This window comes from Mus musculus, chromosome 7 (genome assembly GCF_000001635.26).
Source record: "Mus musculus strain C57BL/6J chromosome 7, GRCm38.p6 C57BL/6J".
In the NCBI taxonomy this organism is placed as follows: Eukaryota; Metazoa; Chordata; class Mammalia; order Rodentia; family Muridae; genus Mus; species Mus musculus.
The window spans coordinates 48,118,565-48,136,434 of record NC_000073.6 but is presented as its reverse complement, the minus strand read 5'-3'; positions in this window follow the sequence as shown (position 1 = coordinate 48,136,434).

Here is a 17,870-nt window from a genome sequence, read left to right as displayed (position 1 = left end):
TTTGCAAATTCATCTGGAATAACAAAAAACCTAGGATAGCAAAAACTCTTCTCAAGGATAAAAGAACCTCTGGTGGAATCACCATGCCTGACCTAAAGCTTTATTACAGAACAATTGTGATAAAAACTGCATGGTACTGGTATAGAGACAGACAAGTAGACCAATGGAATAGAATTGAAGACCTAGAAGTGAACCCACACACCTATGGTCACTTGATTTTCGACAAGAGAGCTAAAACCATCCAGTGGAAGAAAGACAGCATTTTCAACAATTGGTGCTGGCACAACTGGATGTTATCATATAGAAGTATGCCAATCGATCCATACTTATCTCCTTGTACTAAGGTCAAATCTAAGTGGATCAAGGAACTTCACATAAAACCAGAGACACTGAAACTTATAGAGGAGAAAGTGGGGAAAAGCCTTGAAGATATGGGCACAGGGGGAAAATTTTCTGAACAGAACAGCAATGGCTTGTGCTGTAAGATCGAGAATTGACAAATGGGACCTAATGAAACTCCAAAGTTTCTGCAAGGCAAAAGACACTGTCAATAAGACAAAAAGACCACCAACAGATTGGGAAAGAATCTTTACCTACCCTAAATCAGATAGGGGACTAATATCCAACATATATAAAGAACTCAAGAAGGTGGACTTCAGAAAATCAAATAACCCCATTAAAAAATGGGGCTCAGAACTGAACAAAGAATTCTCACCTGAGGAATACCGAATGGCAGAGAAGCACCTGAAAAAATGTTCAACATCCTTAATCATCAGGGAAATGCAAATCAAAACAACCCTGAGATTCCACCTCACACCAGTCAGAATGGCTAAGATCAAAAATTCAGGTGTCAGCAGATGCTGGCGTGGATGTTGAGAAAGAGGAACACTCCTCCATTGTTGGTGGGATTGCAGGGTTGTACAACCACTCTGGAAATCAGTCTGGCGGTTCCTCAGAAAATTGGACATAGTACTACCGGAGGATCCCACAATACCTGGGCATATATCCAGAAGATGCCCCAACTGGTAAGAAGGACACATGTTCCTCTATGTTCATAGCAGCCTTATTTATAATAGCCAGAATCTGGAAAGAACCCAGATGCCCCTCAACAGAGGAATGGATATAGAAAATGTGGTACATCTACACAATGGAGTACTACTCAGCTATTAAAAAGAATGAATTTATGAAATTCCTAGCCAAATGGATGGACCTGGAGGGCATCATCCTGAGTGAGGTAACACATTCACAAAGGAACTCACACAATATGTACTCACTGATAAGTGGATATTAGCCCAAAACCTAGGATACCCAAGATATAAGATACAATTTGCTAAACACATGAAACTGAAGAAAAATGAAGACTGAAGTGTGGACACTATGCCCCTTCTTAGAAGTGGGAACAAAACACCCATGGAAGGAGATACAGAGACAAAGTCTGGAGCTGAGATGAAAGGATGAACCATGTAGAGACTGCCATATCCAGGGATCCACCCCATAATCAGCATCCAAACGCTGACACCATTGCATACAATAGCAAGATTTTATCGAAAGGACCCAGATGTAGCAGCTGTCTCTTGTGAGACTATGCCGGGGCCTAGCAAACACAGAAGTGGATGCTCACAGTCAGCTAATAGATGGATCACAGGGCTCCCAATGGAGGAGCTAGAGAAAGTACCCTAGGAGCTAAAGGGATCTGCAACCCTATAGGTGGACAACATTATGAACTAACCAGTACCCTGGAGCTCTTGACTCTAGCTGCATATGTATCAAAAGATGGCCTAGTCGGCCATCACTGGAAAGAGAGGCCCATTGGTCATGCAAACTTTATATGCCCCAGTACAGGGGAAAGCCAGGGCCAAAAAGGGGGAGTGTGTGGGTAGGTTAGTGGGGGTGGGTGGGTATGGGGGACTTTTGGTATAGCATTGGAAATGTAAATGAACTAAATACCTAATAAAAAACAAAAATAAAAAAAAATAAAAGAGTATATCATCTACCAATTTTTCTACATTTAGTAAAAGCTACTTCTTTCGGGAAATTTCTGAATGTAATGTACTATAACCACATAAAGAGCTTGTGATGTAAATAATTTTTATTTCATCTTACATATACTTTACATTTTTGATATTTTCCCAATTACTCTTACCACAGAAATTTAGTTACCACCAACATATCATGTAGTCTCTCTCCACATATTGACACTTTAAAATATATGCCATATGTAAATGAATTTCATGTGGTTTGTCTATACAGAAGGATACTTTAAAATACTTTACAAATGTAAATGAGGTTAGGTTATGCAATATTTTCCCCTACATTGTTCTTACTTCCAGTTCAGTTAAATGGTAACTCCTTTTAAATTCCATATATATATATGTAGTATATGCATATATGTGTAGTATAATATAATAGAAAGCAGTAGCTGTTCATATAGGTTTTCAAAAGGCCTATTGTATTATCTTTGTCCTTCCCCAAACTCTACCCTCCACTTAGCCTTTTCAATGAAATTGGGCTTTGAAACAATGTTGAAAAATATAAGTATTTTGTGACTCTTGGAGAAGGACTCCATAAGCTTTACGTTATGAAATGTGCATGACATTTTAGGATAAAAGGCAGACTGTTAAGGTCTGAGTGTCAAAAATCTTCCTAGGCTAATAATTTAAATGCTTATTGTGCAGATAGTTATTCTATGTTGTGACATTATACAAATATTAGGGCCTAAGTCCACCCATTTGTAAACAAAGATAAGAACACCTCTTTTAACAGTTGAAGAATAACATGCTGTGTGTTATTATCACAATGTCAAAATCCATTTCTCCATTGTAGAAAGCCTAGGTCTTCTATTTACTGGATGCTGTAACTAATGCTCCAATACACATATAACAGTGTCTTTTTATCTGAGAAAGAATTGTCTTTTTTTTTTTCCTTGTATTTTGGCCTATTTTCCTTTTCTTTTTTTCTTGTTGTTTTGTTTGTTTGTTTGTTTGTTTTTTGTTTTTCCAGACAGGGCTTCTCTGTATAGCCCTGGCTGTCCTGGAACTCACTTTGTAGACCAGGCTGGCCTTGAACTCAGAAATCCTCCTGCCTCTGCCTGCCAAGTGTGGGAATTAAAGGCGTGCGCCACCATGCCTGGCTCTGGCCTATTTTTCTTTTGTACTATCATTTTGTATTGGTTATTTTATTTACTTACATTTCATATGTTAAACCCTTTCCCAGTTTCCCCTCCACAAACCCCCATTCCCTCTCAATTACTATATGAAGGTGCTGCCCCACCCACCCACTCCCATGTCAGTACCTTACCATTTCCCTATTTGGGTCTTCCAGCATCCACAGGACCAAGGGTCCCCCTCCCATTGATGCCAGATAAGACAATCCTCTACTACATATGCAGCTGGAGCCATGGGTCCCTCCATGTGTACTCTTTGGTTAGTGGTTTAGTCTCTGGAAGCTTTAGGGAGTCGGGTTGGTTGATTGTGTTCTTTCTTTAGGGTTACAAACACCTTCACCTCCTTCAGTTCTTCCCCTAACCTTTCCACTAGTTTCTCCATGCTCAGTCTGATGGTTGGCTGCGTCCATCCCCATCTGTATTGATCGAGCCCTGGCATTTTATTTTATTTTAAAATGTCCATAGTGAGCATATGATATCAATATAAATTTTGGGTTTATATGTTCTGGTTTTGGTTTGGGGCTTTGGGCTTTTGTTATTCTTGTCTTGTTCTTTCTTTCTTTCTTTCTTTCTTTCTTTCTTTCTTTCTTTCTTTCGCTGAAATTCATTACAAGTAAAAAAAAATTTATTATTATATGAAGAAAAGAAGGACTATTGTGGCTTATGGCTTGAGGGCTCAGTGTATGACTGAAGCACTCTCTCTATGTCCCTATATACAATGTAATGGAGATACGAGTAAATGAAAGGATAAGAATAATCACATCATGGAAGACAAAAACAAAATGTGACAGGAAAAAGTCCAGATATATAAATCAAAAAACACTTTTGATTGTAAAGGGCTGCAATCTATGTGCCGCCACTAGATGGTGCTAAACCTCATTGTGCGCAGCTGCGAGAGCACAGCCAGCCAAAGTCACCAGTCCGTCTCCGAGGCTTTTGCCCAACCCCTGGGGGCTTTAACCTATCCCCAGGGTGCATGAGGATCATGGGTGTTGCTACCAGTCCTAGTTTAGACACGTCACCAAAAGTATTTAAGCCACACACTTTCTGAGCTTTCTTTGTCTACCTCAATATGATATAGAAGTAAAAGTTAACCGTGGAAGAATCTGGTGTGTCCTGTGTTTATTTCCTGCGGGACGGGGATAAGCTCGGGATACTTGGTGCTAGAAACCCGGGAAAAAATGCCTTAACAACGCCGGCACCAGAGGAGACCCTTCTAATCGAAGCAGATTCAGAACCACGGTGGATTTTGGAATTCTGAGAGCATGCTGAATCCTTGTAAGTAACTCTGATCCTTCTTAATCCCTCCCCTTAACTGGAAGGCAGCACTAAAAGCCTTTTGTTCTCATGCTGGCTGTGTTAACCCTATTTCTCCCGGTTTGATCCTGCACTCACCAGAAGTGGCGCTGAAAGAAAAAGTTTTGAATGCTGTTAAGCACGGTCAGACGGACGTATATAAGCCGCAGTGCTTGTCTCATATTTAAGCCTCTCGTAGATAAGGGAGCAGTATGGGAAATTCACATTCTGTAACTACAGCTCTACACTCTGTTTTAAAACAGCGAGAGATAAAAGTTTCTACAAGAACCTTAGAAACGTTCATTAGGGAAATAGAACGTATATCACCTTGGTACGCGTGTTCAGGGTCGTTAACTCTTTCCTCTTGGGAGAAATTAAGGGAAGACTTAGCTAAGGAACAACAGAATGGGAAATTAAAGGCAGGGACCATGCCATTATGGAAACTGGTGAGATCGTGCCTGGAGGATGAGAGATGCCTTCCAGCAATAATAACAGGGCAGGAAATATTAGAAGAAGCACAGGACAGTATGGCAGAAACGGAATGGTGTGAAAGGTTAAGAGCTCTAAAAAAGGAAAATGTGCACAAAAGAAAAAAAGCCCTTCCAGAGACCTTGAGTCAGAGGAAGTGAAAAATTTGAGGATAAGTCCTCAGGGAGAGAAAAAGGAAAAGGAGAAAGTTCAGAAAAGGAAAAGCCTTTATCCGGTAAAGGAACTAGAGGCTTTGAAGCTTGATAGTTTAAAAGCAGATGAGCTTAGCTCCTCTGAGGAAGAGGAGTCACATTATGAGGCAGCTCATTATAAAAAAGAAAGATACCATCCAGAGGAAAGGCGAGTGAAGAAATCAGAGAAAAAATTAAAAGTTACTAGAGACACAGAACAGGCCACCTCTGGGCCTTCTAGTCTCAATACACCTCCACCTTATGTGGAGAAATTTTATTCTGATTCTTTTCTTTCAAAGGAGGAAAAGAAAAAATTATATCAGGCATTTCCTGTTTTTGAAGCTGCAGATGGAGGGCGAGTACACGCCCCCGTAGAGTATACTCAGATAAAAGAACTTGCTGAGTCGGTTCGCAATTATGGAGTTAATGCCAACTTCACTATCTCCCAAATTGAAAGATTTGCTACTTTAGCCATGACCCCAGGAGACTGGCAGAAAACAGTGAAGGCTACACTCCCTAATATGGGGCAATATATGGAGTGGAAAGCGTTGTGGCATGATGCTTCTCAGACACAGGCCAAAGTCAATGCCACTGCTGAAGGCAATCAGAGAAATTGGACATTTGAATTATTAACAGGACAAGGGCAATACACTAATAATCAGACGAATTATGATTGGGGAGCATACAATCAAATCTCCACTGCTGCCATTAAGGCGTGGAAGGCACTTTCCAAAAAGGGAGAGTCTGGAAGATACTTGACAAAAATTATACAAAATCCTCAAGAGTCATTCTCAGACTTTGTAGCTAGAATGACAGAGGCAGCAGGCAGAATTTTTGGAGACTCTGAACAGGCAATGCCTTTAGTGGAACAGTTGATTTATGAGCAAGCCACTCAAAAATGCAGAGCAGCAATTACACCCAGAAAGAGCAAAGGACTGCAAGACTGGTTAAGGGTATGCCGTGAATTTGGAGGCCCCTTATCTAATGCAGGGTTAGTGGCTGCCATCCTGCAGGGCCAAAGGCGTTCAGATACAAATAGTAATAACAGGGTCTGCTATAACTGTGGCAAACCAGGGCATATGAGAAGGGACTGCCAGGCACTCATAAAAGGGAAAGTGCTAGGGCTATGTACCAGGTGTGGAAAAGGCTATCATCGAGCCAGTGAGTGTCGTTCAATTAAAGACGTCAGAGGCAGATTTATTCAGTCTGGACCTCAGGCAGAAGGAAGTGAAGACAATTCAAAAAACGAGTTTCTGGGCCCCAGGTCCCAGGGCCCCAAAACATATGGGATCCCAGCTCACAACAGGCGGACACTACAGTCCACAGAGCTGCAGAAGTCTCAGCAAGAGTGGATCTCTGTGCCATCACTCGATTCATGCTGACACCCTCAATGGGGATGCAGCCCATTCCCACTGACTTCAAAGGGCCTCTGCCATCCAGAAGTGTTGGCCTAATACTGGGCCAGGCCTCCTTGGCTTTGCAAGGCCTCATTATCCACCCTGGAGTCATATATCAAGACTATGAGGGGGAACTTCAAGTTCTTTGTTCCTGTCCTCAAGGTGTTTTTTCTATAGCACAAGGAGATAAAATAGCTCAGCTAATAATCTTGCCAAGCCTACATGGCTACTCCCCCTCCCCTGGTGTCCTTCAAGCTGCTAGAGAAATTGGCTCTGCTGAAAATAATTCTGCTTACTTAATAATGCCTCTTGATTCCAGGTCAGCTTTAGAGTTAGTTATAGAAGGGAAACACTTCAAAGGGATTCTAGATACAGGAGCAGATAAAAGTATCATCTCTTCCCACTGGTGGCCAAAATCTTGGCCCGTTACTCAGTCATCACATTCTTTGCAAGGGTTAGGCTATCAGTCCTGCCCCACTATCAGCTCTCGAACTCTGAGCTGGCAAGCACCTGAAGGTCAAACGGGAAGGTTTACTCCCTATGTCTTACCACTCCCAGTTAATCTTTGGGGGAGAGACATTTTACAGGCACTAGGAATAACCTTGACTAATGAGTACTCACCACAAGCTGTTCAAATGATGAAGAAAATGGGCTATAAAGAGGGAAAGGGATTAGGGAAAAGAGAGCAGGGTAGACTTGAACCTATTCCTCAAGAGGGTAATAAAGGAAGACAAGGCTTGGGTTTTTTCTAAAATCAGCTGTTGAGGGTTCCATGCCCATACCATGGATTACAGAGGAGATTGTATGGGTTCCTCAATGGCCTCTATCCTCTGAAAAATTAGAAGCAGCCACAAAACTGGTCTCTGAACAGCTACGCTTAGGTCATTTAGAACCCTCTACCTCACCCTGGAATACACCTATTTTTGTAATTAAGAAAAAATCTGGCAAATGGCGTTTATTACATGATCTTAGAGCAATTAATGCACAAATGCGCCTGTTTGGATCAGTTCAGCGAGGGCTCCCATTGCTCTTCGCCCTACCTAAAAATTGGGAAATTATAATTATAGATATTAAAGATTGTTTTTTCTCTATACCTTTATGTCCTCAAGATAGGCAAAGATTTTCATTTACCATCCCAGCCATTAATCACTTAGAGCCTGATCATAGGTACCAATGGAAGGTCTTGCCTCAGGGGATGGCAAATAGCCCCACTATGTGTCAGCTGTATGTGCAATTGGCACTTAAGTCAGTTAAAAATCATTTTCCATCGATTCTTCTGATAAATTATATGGATGACATACTAATATGTCACAGAGATTTACAGTTATTACAAGAAGCATATCCTATATTAATAAAAACATTAGGGAAATGGGGACTGCAGGTAGCCACTGAAAAGGTACAAGTTGCTCAAATAGGAGCCTTCTTAGGGTCACTCATTTATCCTGACAAAATTGTTCCTCAAAGATTAGAGATTCGCAGAGATCATTTACACACCTTAAATGATTTTCAAAAATTATTAGGAGATATAAATTGGCTGAGACCATTTCTGAAGATTTCCTCTGCTGAGTTAAAATCTTTATTTGACATTTTGGAAGGAGAGTCTCATATCTCCTCCCCTAGAGTCCTTACTCCTGCTGCAAATCAGGCCTTGCAGACGGTAGAAAAAGCTTTGCAAAAGGTTCAATTACAACGCATTGATGAGTCACAACCTTTTGATTTGTGTGTCTTTAAGACAGCCCAGTTGCCAACCGCAGTCTTGTGGCAAAATGGACCTTTATTATGGATTCATCCAAATGCATCTCCTGCTAAAATAATAGATTGGTATCCTAATGCAGTTGCACAACTTGCACTTCGAGGAATAAAAGCAGCTTTTACTTATTTTGGACAAGATCCTAAAATCCTAATTGTACCTTATACTGCTGCACAGGTTCAAACCTTGGCAGCTACATCTGATGATTGGGCAGTTTTAGTCACCTCCTTTTCAGGACGGATTGACAACCATTATCCTAAACATCCAATTTTACAGTTTGCTCTAAATCAGGCTATGGTGTTCCCACAAGTAACAGCTAAGGACCCACTCACAGATGGGATTGTGGTGTACACTGATGGATCAAAAACTGGTATAGGTGCTTATGTGGTTAATAATGAGATAGTAACTAAGCAATATAATGAGACCTCACCTCAAGTTGTGGAATGTTTAGTAGTACTAGAGGTTCTTAAGGCATTCCCAGGACCGCTTAACATTGTATCAGATTCCTCCTATGTAGTAAATGCAGTTAACATTCTTGAAACAGCTGGGGTAATAAAACCCTCCAGCAGAGTTGCCAATATTTTTCGACAAATACAGTTTGTTTTATTAAATAGAAAATTCCCTGTTTATATTACTCATGTTAGGGCACACTCAGGCCTCCCTGGTCCTATGTCTCTGGGAAATGATTTGGCAGACAAAGCCACTAAGGTTATAGCTGTTGCTCTGTCTTCCCAGGTAAAAGCAGCAAAAGAATTTCATAAGCGCTTTCATGTGACAGCTGAGACTTTACGTCGCCGCTTTGCATTAACTAGAAAAGAAGCTAGAGAGATTGTTACTCAATGTCAGAATTGTTGTGAATTTTTACCTGTCCCTCATGTGGGGATAAACCCTCGTGGCGTCAGGCCATTACAGGTCTGGCAAATGGATGTCACGCATATTTCCTCCTTTGGGAGAAATCAATATTTACATGTTTCTATTGACACCTGCTCTGGTGTAATGTTTGCCACACCTTTAACAGGTGAAAAAGCCTCTCATGTTATACAACATTGTCTCGAGGCATGGAGTGCTTGGGGAAAACCCAAACTCCTTAAGACAGACAATGGACCAGCTTACACCTCTCAAAAATTTCAACAGTTCTGTCGCCAGATGGAAGTGACTCATCTGACTGGTCTTCCGTATAATCCTCAAGGGCAGGGCATTGTAGAACGTGCCCATCGCACCCTCAAGTCCTACCTTATTAAACAAAAAGGGGGAATCCAGGAAGTTCTACCCACAGTGCCAAGAGTAGCTGTTTCTATGGCACTCTTCACTCTTAATTTTTTAAACCTTGATGCTCAAGGCCATACTGCGGCTGAACGTCACTGTTCAGAGCCTGACAGGCCAAAAGAGATGGTAAAATGGAAAGATGTTTTGACTGGTCTCTGGAAAGGCCCGAATCCTATATTAATAAGATCCAGGGGAGCTGTTTGTGTTTTCCCACAGGAAGAAGACAACCCATTCTGGCTGCCGGAACGACTGACACGGAGAATTCCGACACCTGAAGATGACTCCCAGATGGATCCCTTGGAAACTACCTCTAGTCCTCGTGCTACCTCTGTGGATTTGGGTTCCTAGTATATTTGGAGAGTATAGATGGGCAATTCTGTCTGCTTTCCCTAAGCCCATGCCTGTCCGTCATAATACAGCTGTTTTTCCCAAGTTTTTTACGACCAATAAAACTTTAGGCCTGCCATACCTACCATTTGACCCTATCTGGGCACCATTGGGAGAAAAACGCTCTTTAAGGGAACGAGGTTCTCTCTGTTTCCAAATTTATGAATTAGGAAATTGTATCAGACTCACCAGCCGAGCTTTGGGAATGTTTTTTAAGTATCGAGGAGGCGTGGTGAAAATAACCCAAGACACTTCCAACAGAGATATTACCCTTACAAATCGGACCTTCTGGCATGAGGCAACTTGGGTTAATGGTACATTTCTACCACCTAACTTTTCAGATAAAGAACGTCCCAATCAACCAAAAATGGCTCCTCATTGTAGCTTGGAAGATGAAGGGCTGATCCTGCCTTGGTCTGATTGTCAATCCTCTGTCACTCGTTGGGCAGATCAGAGTAAAACTTTTTCCTTTTCTCCCAACATGATAGATGACCCAGAGCAGAAATATGTTATGAAAAAGGGACTTTTCATACAGGACTTTAAAATGCATCCTTTTCATAAATGGGTACTTTGTGGGATTAATGGTAGCTGTACAGATCTTAATCCCTTGGTTTTCCTCCAAGGAGGAGCTGCTGGAAAAGCGATTTTTAGTGGTATTTCAAAATTTGCTCAGTTTCATCAAGTTCTGTTACCTGATAGAACCATTTATCAAAATTCTACTACTGAAATCACTGGATTTAATAAGACACTGATAAAGCAGACTAATTATTTACCTACTCCAGTTTGTGTGTACACCCCTTTCTTGTTTATTCTTTCTAATGGTTCCTTTGAATCCTGTACTAATGAAACCTGCTGGATGTCACAATGCTGGAGCCTTAAGTGGGCCAGCCGTGCAATGCTTGCCAAGATTCCACGATGGGTTCCTGTCCCCGTGGAGATCCCTTCCACCATAACCTTACACAGGCAAAAGCGAGACTTTGGTATCACTGCAGCCGTTGTGGTGGCAATGGCTGCCAGTGTGGCGGCAGCTACAGCTGCTGGAATTGCTATGGCAACATCAGTCCAGTCGAGTACAACTGTCGAGCAGTTGTCCTCCTCTGTGGCAGAGGCCATCGATCAACATTCAGTGCTCAGTGCCCAATTAAAAGGTGGGCTAATGATAGTGAACCAGTGCATTGACCTGGTGGAGGAAAGGCTGGAAATTCTGCTCCAATTGGCTCAGGTTGGCTGTGATAAGAAATCAGGAGCCTTATGTATTACTAGTGTCCAATATGAAAATTGGACACATGCAGCTAATCTATCTAAAGAATTGTCTTTGTTTCTTACAGGAAACTGGTCTGAAGGATTTGACGAAAAGCTTGAGGTGCTATGTACAGCAGTGATGATGATTAATTCTACTCGCGTGGACCCATCATTGATCGATGGAATCAAAGGACTTTCTTCCTGGATGTCCTCTGCATTCTCACATTTTAAAGAGTGGGTGGGAGTGGGCCTGTTTGGCGCAACCCTGTGTTGTGGACTAGTGTTTCTTCTATGGCTGGTATGCAAACTCAGATCTCAACAGAAACGTGACAAGGTGGTAATTGCTCAAGCACTTGCTGCCATAGAGCAAGGCACCTCCCCTGAAATTTGGCTATCTATTCTCAAGAATTAGTTGGCATTTGAGTTCTCTGTCTTTGCATCCCACAAAATTGTGGATACATTGCATTGAGATGAGAGAAACTCAACGATCATTGATCAGTCCGTGCACATTGCTGAGGTTTCCTCATTGCATGTGATAAGGTGATCATGATTTCCCCACTAATTCATTTTTGGCTGGTCTCTTTTGTAGAGTTCACCCTAGGCCATTTAGCAGTTATAGTCACACAGCACTGTGGTATCCAAAGACGGGCAACTTTCCTCATGCACAGACCAACCTAAGACAATGGGGCCCGGTGGTGATAGGGTTACCCGATAACGGGTAAGGCTGTGACATTGGAGGAACGACCTAAAACAGGGGCCACAGCAGATGGACATAACTACATAGGCCTAGACCAGCCTCATTTTAATAAATTATAGAGGGGGAGATGTAAAGGGCTGCAATCTATGTGCCGCCACTAGATGGTGCTAAACCTCATTGTGCGCAGCTGCGAGAGCACAGCCAGCCAAAGTCACCAGTCCGTCTCCGAGGCTTTTGCCCAACCCCTGGGGGCTTTAACCTATCCCCAGGGTGCATGAAGATCATGGGTGTTGCTACCAGTCCTAGTTTAGACACATCACCAAAAGTATTTAAGCCACACACTTTCTGAGCTTTCTTGGTCTACCTCAATATGATATAGAAGTAAAAGTTAACCGTGGAAGAATCTGGTGTGTCCTGTGTTTATTTCCCGCGGGATGGGGATAAGCTCGGGATATTTGATCTCTGCCCAAGAGCAGATATATTTTTCCAGCCCACCTAACCCCAATCACACCCAGAAACAGATTGACCCCCATGGTTCTGATATACCCAGGCTCACAGGTGAGTCCCATAGCTTGTCCTCAATACTTGGCCTAATAGAGGACACATGGGCCCAAAGGACAGAGAACCTCCTGCCCTGCGAGACACATACATACTTCCTTTCCAATCTGACCCAAAGAGCCCATCCTTGCCCCAGCCATCTTCCCCACACCTTTCACACCCAGAGACAGCTTGACCCCAATGAGTTCTTACACAGCAGACTCACAGGTCAGGTTCACAAGACCTCCTCTCATACCCAGAGATAGCCTGACCCTAGGAAGACAAACAAAACCAGGCTCACAGGAGGGACAGGCTCCAGTTAGAGACATCAAGGCTAGTTAACACAATAGATAATCACATGATGAGAGGCAACCAGAAGAGCATAAGCAACAGAAACCAAGCCTACTTGGCCTCATCAGAACACAGTACTCCCACCACACTGAGTCCTGGATACCACAAAATACCAGAAAAGTGAGAACCTGTATAACATTACATCTCATGATGATGATATAGGACTTTAAGATGGACATAAATAACTCTCTTAAGGATATAAAGGAGAACAGAGTTATACAGGTAGAAGCCATTAAAGGGGAAACATAAATTACTTTGGGAAATACATGAAAACAGAATCAAACTGGTGAAGAAATTGGACAAAACCATCCCGGATCTAAAAATGGAAATTAAAAACAATAAAGAAATCACAAAGGGAGACAACCCTGGAGATAAAAAACCTAGAAAAGAGATCAGGAGTCATAGATGCAAGCATTACCAACAGAATACAAGTGATTGAAGAGAGAATCTCAGGTCATAGAAAACATTGACACAATATTTAAAGAAAATGCAATATACAAAAGCTCCTAATTGAAAATATACAGGGAATCCAGGACAAAATGACAAGTCCAAACCTAAAGGTAATAGTTATATAAGAGAGTGAAAATTTCCAAATTAAAGGGCCAGTAAATGTCTTTAACAATATTATAAAAGAATACATTCCTAACCTAGAGAAAGAGGTGACCATGAACATACAAGAAGCCAAATAGCCTAGACCAGAATAGAAATTTCTCCATTCACATAATAGTCAAAACACCAAATGCACAAAACAAAACAAAAAATGATATTAAAAGCAGTGAGAGAAAAAGATCAAGTAGCATATAAAGGCAGAGCTATCAAAATTGCAACACACTTCTCACCAGAGACTATGAAATCTAGAAGAAGTAATAATAATAATAAAAAAAAACAAAGTGTGGATGCTTCAGTGCTTCATAGAAGGGGGAACAGGATACTCATAGGAGGAAATATGGAGACAAAGTGTGGAGCAAAGAATGAAGGAAAAGCCTCCTGAGACTGCCCCACCTTGGGATCCATTCCATATACAAACCCAAACACTCTTGTGGATGCTCAGAAGTGCTTGTTGACAGGAGACTGAAACAGCTGTCTCCTGAGAGTTTCTGCCAGAGCCTAACAAATACAGAGGTGGATGCTCCTCACAGTCAACCATTGGACTGAGCTCAGGGGTCCACAATGTAAAAGTTGGAGAAGGGACTGAAGGATTTGCAGCCCCATGGATGGAGCAACACTGTCAACAGGCCAGATACCCAGTGCTCCCAGGGACTGGACCACCAACCAAATCTTACACATGGAGGGACCCATGGCTCAGGTCACATATGTGGAAGAGGATGGCCTTGTTGGATATCAGTGGGAGGAGAGGCCCTTGGGTTGAGAGTGATTGATGCCCCAGTGTAGGGGAATGCCAGGGAGGGAAGAAAAGAGTGGTTGGGTGTGTGGTGGAGCACCATCATAGAGAAAGGGGGAGGGAGGATGGAATAGGGGATTTCCAAATGGTAGACCTAGAAAGGGGAAAACATTTGAAATGAAAATAAAGAAAATATCTAAGAAAAAAAAAGAAAAAAAGTTCAAAGCCCTTAGTTATCAGGGAAATGGTAATCAAAACAACCCTATGATTCCACCTCAAGCTAGTCAGAATGGCTAAGATCAAAAACTCAGGGGATAGCAGATGTTGGTGAGGATGAGAAAGACTAGCACTCCTCTAATGCTGGTGGGATGAAAGCTAGTAAAACCACTTTTGAAATCAGTATGGCAATTCCTGAGAAGGTTGGAAATAACTCTACCTAAAGACCTAGCTATGCTGCTACTGAGCATATACCTAAAAGATGCTCCATCCTATAAGAAGGACACATACTCAACTATGTTCACAGCAGCCTTATTTATAATAGCCAGTAACTGGAAAGAACCCGGAGATCCCTCAACAGAGGAATGGATACAGAAAATGTGGTACATATACACAATGGAGTCCTATGCAACAATTAAAAATAATGACTTCAAGAAATTTTCAGGAAAATGTCAGGAACTTGAAAATATCATACTGAGTGATGTAACCCAGACACAAAAGAGCATGCATGGTTTGTACTCACTAATAAGTTGATACTAGCACAAAAGCTCACAATGCCTATGATACAACCTACAGACCATATGGAGAATAGAAAGAAGAAAGATCTTGATGCTTCAGATCTGCATTGGAGGAAAAGGAGGATTGTGGGAGGTAGAAGAAGAGGGGGACAAGGGTTGGAGAAAGAAGGAAGAGGAAATAATGGTGGCAGTATCACAAACTGTAGTAGATGTGAGAGGGGTACAGAGAGTTATGAAATCAAACAAAAATAGGTAGCAGGGAGGATGAGGAACTGGGAATAGCCACTGGAGGGTCCCAGATACCAGAGAAATGTGAGGCTCCCAGGACCCAGCAGGATTGATCTTAGCCATATTACATAGAGAAGGGGGAAGATAAAATCTGTGGAGACCACCTCTAGTAGATGGGCAGAGCCCCTGGTCAAGAAATGGGGCTACCCACCCTTCTCAAAGTTTTTTAACCTAGAAATGTTCCTGTCCAAAGGAAAGAACAGGGGAAAAATTGAACAGAGTGAAGGAAGGGCCAACCAGAAACAGCCCCACCTGGGGATTCATCATGTCTACAGACAGCAAACCCAACACAGTTGCCACAGTCAAGAGGCACTCACAGGAAGGAACCAAATGTGGCAGTTCCAGGGGAGGTAAGTCCAGCAACTGGCCAATGCAGATGTGGATACGGAGCCAACCACCAGACTGAACTCAGAGAACCTGGTGGGAACGCTGGCAGAAAAACTGGAGAAGCAGAGGGGGATTGCAACCAGATTAGAAGAACAACATAGGCTGGCCTGACTACCCAGTGCCCCCAAAATCTAGATCACCAACCAAGGAGTATTCCTGGAGGTATCCATGACTACAAATGCATATGTACCAGAAGATGGCCTTGCACAGTAGCAACAGGAGGGGAGGCCCATGGTCCTGGGAGGTTAGATGCCCCGGAGTAGGTGGGTGCAGAAGCAGTGGGGCAGGAGAAAATGGCTGGGTGGTGGTACACTCTTATACAGGCAAAAGAGAGGGTGGAGGGTAGATGTAATATCGATGGCTGATGGAGGTGGTAACCAGGAAGTGGTATATCATATGAGATGTTAATGAATGGAATGAGTACTAAAAAAAGTTTCATGTGTGTATATAGGTGGGGAGGGTGGAAAGGGAAGGTATGTGTCCTGAAACTTGTGAGTACTCATTAAAGTCTGAGCTCAGGTATGAGACATAAGAACAGTTAGACAAAGGGCAGAGGTGCACACTTAAAGTTGGTAATGATATGTCAAGTAATTAGTGTTAGACCCTCCATTTCTTCAGGACCCATATGACAACCCAGCTGCACAATCTGCTACATATGTGGTGAAGGTTAGGTCCAGCCCATGTACGTTCTTTGGTTGGTGATTCAGTCTCTGAGAGCCCCCAAGGATCCAGATTAAACTATTTAGTTAATCTTCCTGTGGAGTTCCTACACTCTTCGGGAACCCCCAACTCTTCCATAAGAGTGTCTATGCTCCATACAATGTTTGGCTGTGGTGGCCACCTGTGGGCCTAAGACAGGGAGAGGCAGACCACTGGAAAGAACCAACACTAGGAACACTGCTGCTGCATGGGCTGGCAAACAGTGACTGAGCAGCATTGATGAAAATGGAAACGCATGCTGAATCATCATTAGGGAAACCACAATTAAACAGGATTACTTTTTCTAATAAGATTTTAAGTTATGAGGCAATGTTGACAACTCACCCTTGTAGGTCAGAAATGGTATTGAGAGCCTGGAGGGATGGGACCATTGTTAAGAACACCTGCTACTCTTGAAGAGAAGGCATGTTCAGTGAACAGAACCCAGAGTGGGTGCTTCACAAACAGCCTGTAACTCCAGCCCCATTAAATCCTCTGGCATCTGAGAGTACCTGCACTAATATGTGCAGAACCATAAACACATGATAATTAAAAACTGAATTAAAATGTATTATATAAGCAGGCAGCTGATGAAACCCTGCCATTGCGACAGCACACACAGCCTCACAAAAGAGAGGCCAGAAATGAGATACAAAGCCTTCCCCTTCCTCCCAGTGACCTGGTGGCATCTCCTAGTGGCTCAATTCAAGTGAAGCTGAAGGAAAGGATCCCACTGATGTCATTCAATAATGCCATTCTTTTGAGATGACAGATGGGAAAGAAAAGATAGAAGGAAAATGACCACGGCACATGAGACACTCACGAGTACCTGATATGTCCTCATTCTGGACAGAATTTTCTATATTTAAATTTCATTTTAAATAATCTCCCTTGGAGTTATTTTTCTTGTTTATAATCTATTTCTACATTGAGGGCTTTATGAATAATCACTAAGAATGAAAAAATAAGTCTTGAAATAAGAAGGTATTTATAAGGAGAGACCATATTCCTTAGTGACCAGAATATAAACACTCCTCAAATACAGCACAGTATAATGACACCTTAAAAGCCTGGGTTAAAAGCTATAAAACACTAGAGCTGAGTACTTTAACATCAATATGAATCTGAACCCCATCACCATGCCAGCAGAAAAAGATGTGAATGGTATTAATATTCTTACCCATGTTAGTTAAAATTCTCTATCCATCACCCATCAGGCAGTGTCGCATCCCATGAATGGCATCAGCAGAGACAGGGGATAAAAATGAGATCCATCTTCTGATTGAAAATTATAGGCTCTTATGTCACAGAGGAGAAAGGCTTTGTAGGGACTCCAATGGTGTCTGAATTTCCAGATGAGCTTTCAAGTCAGAATTCACAGGGGGATATTTGGAAGTCCTCAGAAATTAGTAATGGTTATAGAGAGAGCAAACAGAAAGCCTCCAATGTGGCTCTAGGAGCTGCTGTTCTTCACACTACAATAATGAAAACTCCAGGATGTTTGAGTTACCACCCCTTCCAGTTTTAGATAAGAACATGGCAATTGTCATGAGAACATTGTCATTAGAGAACATTGTCTCTAATCAAATGGGACAAATGGTACAAATTTCATAATTAAGATAAATTTATACTTCACTCTAAAAGCATAAATTCAAGCAGTGAAGCAGAAGACAAG